The 6,308-nt window shown below is 37.0% G+C and overlaps 1 non-coding gene across 1 annotated transcript; it reads right to left on the bottom strand.

The window, feature by feature from the left end:
• Positions 1–3,343: 3,343 nt before the first annotated feature.
• Positions 3,344–3,449, bottom strand: LOC132272144 (small nucleolar RNA R71). Its single transcript, XR_009469976.1, has one exon. It is a non-coding gene; the product is annotated as a small nucleolar RNA R71 (small nucleolar RNA).
• Between the last annotated feature and the right edge of the window lie 2,859 nt (positions 3,450–6,308).

The raw sequence follows: 6,308 nt of genomic DNA, 5'->3' as shown, positions 1-6,308 counted from the left end.
ATCATTTTCTTGATATGTGGAGGACCATACTTGCTTGCTTGATATTGAAATTTTGGGAGATTGCTTAGAAACGGTTGAAAAATTGCATACTTGAGGTAGTTTTTTCCCAATGCTTGTTTGCAATATTGGTGCCTCTTTTGAAAGAATGAGCTTAATGTTTGTGGGTATCATTTCTGGAAACCCTCACGAGACTTTACTCGTCCACTAGGGGTAACCTAGGGGTTTAAAAGGCTTGTTGCATATGCTAAATGCAATCGTGTTCCCTGCGAAAATGGTGTTATCATTTTACTTGCTTTCCAGTTTATACTTGTTTAGTTGTTCATTTCATTCTTTTACTTCTTAGTTCATTGCTAGGGACTAGCAATATTTAATTTTGGCGGTGTGATGAGCACTGAAAAGTGCACATTTAAACCCGTTAAGCTTAAGCATTCTAGTACCTTTATCTATCTTACTTTGCCATTTTAGACTTATTACGTGTTATTTATATTTTCAGGCACTAATCCCAAAATTGAGCTAACTCAGCCAAATAAGAGCTTAATTGAAGCAATCCTGAGATAAACCAAAGGAGGGAGCAAAGTGGGGAAAGAAAGGAGCAAAAAGGAATCAAAGTTGTGCAGCTGAAAAGTTCGATCGATCCAACTTAGAGTTCGATCGATCGAACATCTATGATCGATCACAGTACTTCTCGATAGATCCAACCTTGGCCTTTGCTGAAATTCCAAGTTCGATCGATCCAACATCACCTTCGATCGATCGAACCCTATTTTGTCCTATTCAAATGATTGATCTTATCCACATCTGTACGCCTACCAACCACTTTTGTCCTTTTCCCATAAATATCTTCGAAATATCTCAGCCTTGTCCTTATCCGGAGGAGTCAGACCACTTCGATCGATCCAAGATGCAGTTCGATCGATCGAACCCATCTTCGATCGATCCAAGTTAAGGTTCGATCGATCGAACTTCCTCCAGTGAGAAAAAGTTAAAGTCCAGCTCATTTATTCCGTCCTTCACCCAATCATTGGAGAATATGCCTTGCACGACCACAGCTCATCATAGGGTGTATTTGACCTACCTATATAAGGAATATGATACACTTTTTGGGGAGGAGTCTAGAGTCTCTTGTCACACATTGAAAATCATTTTTTTGGAGGCTATTCTTGGAGAGGAAGAAGGGAGGAAGCTAGAGCAACCATTGGAGGAGATCTTCACCAACAAGGAGCAGCCATGGAGTTAGCCCTTGAGGGTTGGATCATCACTACCATGAGTGGCTAGACATCTTCTTGGGGCTAGAGTTAGCCCCAAGCATGCTTTCTATACTCTAATCTTGTGTATTATTGAGGGATTAGTGTTGTATGATACATCTTGATATTCATGTATATATAAATCTTGATTATTTCATGGTTTGTATGGTTTAATACTTCCAATTGACTATTCTATTCTACCCATATGTCTATGTATGCTAGAGTAGGATATTCATGTGCTTATCTCTAAATTTAGTGTTTTTGATGCATGTCTATGTGTATTGATGCTATAGATCTAGAGATTATCAAGATGATATGCTTAATGAATGCTATTTTGGTTCATTTGATGGTTTATGCCTATTCTTGATGGTTTGTGCCTCTCCCCTAGTCAAGATAGCTTTATTTTCATGCTAGTAGTGTAGATTTAGTGTAGTGGTAGTATAATGTTAGATGGGAGGACAATCTACTCTTGATGTTTGATGTTCCATGCTTGTGAGTCCAAATGGCATATTCCTCTAATATTGTGTTGCATGTGGATTATGAGCTTAATGAAGGATTAATGACTTGTTTTGATCTATTGTGCTAACCCCATGTTGTCTAGACAATATGCTCTATTATTTAGATATATTGTGCTCTTCACATGATGTTTAGACAATACTTGCTTGATTTGTCATCCTTGCCAATTGAATCAACCTAATGCACATACACCCTTATCATATTGTAACACATCCATTACTCTCAATTGATCACTTATTAGTAGTATAGAAAAGTATCACTTGGTGGTGATCTCTACACCCCAAGACCTCTCTCTCTCTTGTTTACCTCATATTATTTTATTTAGTTGAATTCAATTTAGTATAATCAACCAATCAATCAACAATTGTGTGATCATTCGACCTACTAACCCTAATTACCATAGTTTCATAATTCGATACACCATCAATTCCCTTGGGACGATCCCTACTCGCCCTATCTATATTTTATATAGAGAAAGGTAGTAGTGGCTTTCTATAAATGTAAAACTTGGCCTCCTCCTAAATTCACACACAACTCTTCAAGCTTGACTTGGTATCGCGACCCTTGTAAAAGAGGACACCGGTCATTTGCTTTAATTTAATACTTTGTTTAATTCAAGTTTGTTAAATCGTGACAACCAACAAACTCTCCAACCAAGTTTTCTGTAAACCATGAAACTAATTTAAAGGCTAATACAAATTCCATCTCTCTGTGGGTTCGACATCCTCTTTGCATAGAGCTATATCCTACACGATATTGTACGATTGTGAGAGTCACACATCAATTTTTGGCGCCGTTGCCAAGGAGATTGTTTTTGTTTAGTTTTTAATTAGTTATTTTGGTTTACTAGTCTTTGGACTTTCTGATATCTTATCTTACTTTTTTTTTTTTTTAGGTACAAATTAGCGGTGAGGACAAAAGACGCTTAAGGGAGAAAAAGCTTCGGTTTATTAGACTTTTGTGAGTTCTTTCTGTTTTTCTGTTACTTGGAATATTTTCTTTTTGTTACTATTAGGATTAGTGGAACCAGTGCATGTTAACTCACCAAACTAAGTCAAAACCTTCAGTGCATGATCTTGAAATAGAGAGAACTTTATGTCGATTAAGAAAGCTTAAAAAACACTTGAATAATATTGATAGTTCCTCTGAAAGTATGGCTGAGCAATGGAATACACCAGGTGATAATGGTAATGGAGAACGGGTTCCACCTGTTCTTCCATCATAACCACAATTGAGGGATTATTTCATTCCTACCACATATACTTCCCCTTCGTGTTTTGTTTTTCCGGATGTTGATGCAACCCATTTTGAGATCAAGCCTGCTATGATCCAAATGCTTCCTACCTTCTATTGGTATGCAATAGAGGATCCTTATAAGCACTTGGATGTGTTTTTGGAATTGTGTTCAACTACTAAGTTGACCATTCTATCCAATGATTCATTCAGAATACGTCTTTTCCAGTTATCTCTCAAAGATAAAGCAAGAACTTGGTTGCAGTCCCTTCCAACAAATTCCATATCTTCATGGGACATGTTGCAATAGGAGTTTTTGAAGAAATACTACACTGTGGGTAAAACCCCACAAATTAGGAGAGAAATCATGGCATTTTCCCAAATCCAGGGAGAACAGCTCTATGATGTATGGGAGAGATATAATGATCTTCTAAGAAAGTGTCCACACCATGATATTGCTCAGTGGCACTTCATACAGATTTTGTATAATGGTATTACTGACTCGTATAGAAACATGGTTGATGTATCCAGTAATGGAGCTTTTCTATGTAAGAGTCCAGCTGACGTTTGGGAGCTGTTTGAGGCCTTAAGTGAAAATTCAATTCAGCATGTTTCTTCCTTTAGATCTAGGTCTACACCTGGAATCTATAGGGTCAAAAATCTTTATGAAGTTGAGAAATTTAGAGAGTTGTCCACTCATAAAGAGGTGTTAAATCAAAAGTTTGACAAAGTCTTATCAGCTGTCAATGCTCTTAGCTCTATTTAGCATTCCTCTTTGCCAAAGGAGATGTGTTCAATCTGTGTAAATCCATCACAACTTGCTGTTACTTGTCCTTTCAGGGGTCAACTTTCTGAAAATCACCAAGAGCAAGCCAATGCAACATACTCTAATCAAGGGTACAATCCATATTCCAATACCTATAACCTTGGTTGGAGAGATAATCCTAATCTATAATGGTGGAATCAGAGTCAAGGTAATAATGTTCCACAATCTCAGGAACAGTACCAAAATTCATCCAATCCTTTGCCCCAGAATAATCCTTTCAATCAATCTTCTATATATCTTCCACCACAACTTCAGAATCAAGCTAATCCAGCTCCTCTTCCTACTCCTCCTAAGTACTCATCTGTTTTTGAAGAACAAGTAATGAGTACTCTTGCTGAAGTTAAAGTAAACTCCCAACTTCTTCATGCTCATTCTCAAGCCATAGCCAAGCTAGAGGCTCAAGTTGGGCAAATTACGAGTGCTCTATCTCGTAAAGAGGAAGGAAAACTGCCTAGTCAGCCAGTGGCTAACCCGAAAGGGCAAACTTACATGATTAATGACACTAACCCTTCAAGTAGTCATTATGAGCAAGTTCAGGCCATCACCACTTTGAGGAGTAGAAAAATCACCGATAATCAAGTTAAAAAAGAACAGGAGGAAAAAGAGAGGCTTAGGGTACCCATTACTCCCATCATTCCACATCCACATTCTACAGATGTTCCCCCGAATTCTATTCCACAATCCACAAGAGGAGTCGAAGACGAAGGCACTTCTTCATCAGCTCCTAACCTTGAGACAGCTTATGAGCCAAGAGCGCCTTATCTTGAACGTCTCAAGGAACCCTCCAACTTTGGTAAGCAAGGGGAGAAAATTCAAGAAATGATGGAAGTCTTCAAATAAGTCAAAGTTAATATTCCTCTCCTTGAAGTTATCAAATAAATCCTAGCCTATGCCAAATTTCTAAAAGACTTGTGCACCCAAAAAAGAAAATCAAAAAGCCAAGTCTCTAAAAAAATCTATCTCACTGAGCAAGTTAGTGCAATCATTTAGCGCCGCACTCCTCCTAAGTTTAAAGATCCTGGTGCTCCTATCATATCTTGCACCATTGGAAACAATGTGATAGACCAAGCACTTTTTGATCTTGGAGTGAGTGTTAATCTTCTTCCTTACTCTATGTACGAGCAATTAGGCTTGGAAGGGCTTAAACCCACGTTAATGGTGTTGCAAGTTGCTGATCGATTTATAAAGCAACCACGTAGGATCATTGAAGATGTTCTCATTAAAGTGGATAAATTCTATTTTTCGGTTGACTTTCTTGTCCTGGATACAGAACCTGTCAATGATTCTAATCAATGTACTCCTGTGATCCTTGGTCATCCATTCTTAGCTACAGAAAATGCTAATATTAACTGTAGGACTGGATATTTTTTTGGGGAACATGAAGCTCAAATTAAACATCTTCAATGCCACTTCATATTCCTCAGAGAAAGATGAGTGTTTCTTTATTGATGTCATTGATGAGAATTTAGTCACCGTCTTTCCAACAAAAGATCCTCCACTTTTGATTCCAAATCTTTCTTATCCTTCTTATGAGTTCTTTCACATACTTGAGCCTAAGCCACCGCCGGATAAGCTCGAGTATATTTTCTTGGCTCTTGATGGAATTACATTGATTCCTCTTGTTTTGAATTTTATAATCACCCATAGGAATGATTTTGGGATGAGGGAGGTAGTTGAGTTGTTGGATACAAGCTAAGGAGTGGTATGCTGTCGGGCTAGCGACGTTAAACTTAGCATGTTATCGAGCTATCGACGCTAAACTTAGCACTTGTAGGTTTGTACTTTAATGTGATTTGATTTGATTTATTTATTTTTATTTTTTCTTCAGTTTATTATGTTTTCTAGGTTTTTAGTTTAGTTGTGTATTTCTCTTTTATTTTTAGATTAGATTAGTTTATATTTTCTTGATTAAAAAAAAAAATTAAAACAAAAATAACATATATCTCTTTGCTCCGCATGTCTAATTTTTGTAAGGTGATTATTTATTCTTTCATTATTTGTTCACTCTACGTGGTGGTGTTTAGATGCTTTCCTTGACAGGTTTTTGCATTTAAGTTTGGGGGGCGCTAGCTAGCTTGACAATTGCCTATGCTATGGAAGGTTTACTTTGACATTCTTCACTTTCATTGTAATATTGTTTTAACCCTTTGTCTAGCTTTGTTCTTATTGAACATTGAGAACACTGTGCAGTTCAAGCTTGGGGGTAAGGCAATATAATTGCAAGTTTGGTTTGGTGATGAATTTAATTTTTGGAATTTGCAATTTGCAATTTGCATGAAAAAGTCGAGAGCATTAGATATGATATAAGCATGTGTTTGAGTTTGTTGATAGTTATATACTCTGTTTGCAGTCTGAAGTTGGTTAGAAATGATTTGTATGCTAAATTACTGTGAAAAGGATTACTTGAAAATTTTTGAAATCATTTGGTGGTGAAATTTTTTGAAATCATTTGGTGGCCTGTGGTTCACTCTGTTAGCATAATTGTTGTT

Source organism: Cornus florida, unplaced genomic scaffold (genome assembly GCF_030987335.1).
Source record: "Cornus florida cultivar Cherokee Brave unplaced genomic scaffold, ASM3098733v1 CherokeeBrave_3.0.0_Hap2_Chr08, whole genome shotgun sequence".
NCBI lineage: Eukaryota > Viridiplantae > Streptophyta > Magnoliopsida > Cornales > Cornaceae > Cornus > Cornus florida.
This window is presented reverse-complemented; position numbering and strand designations above follow the sequence as displayed.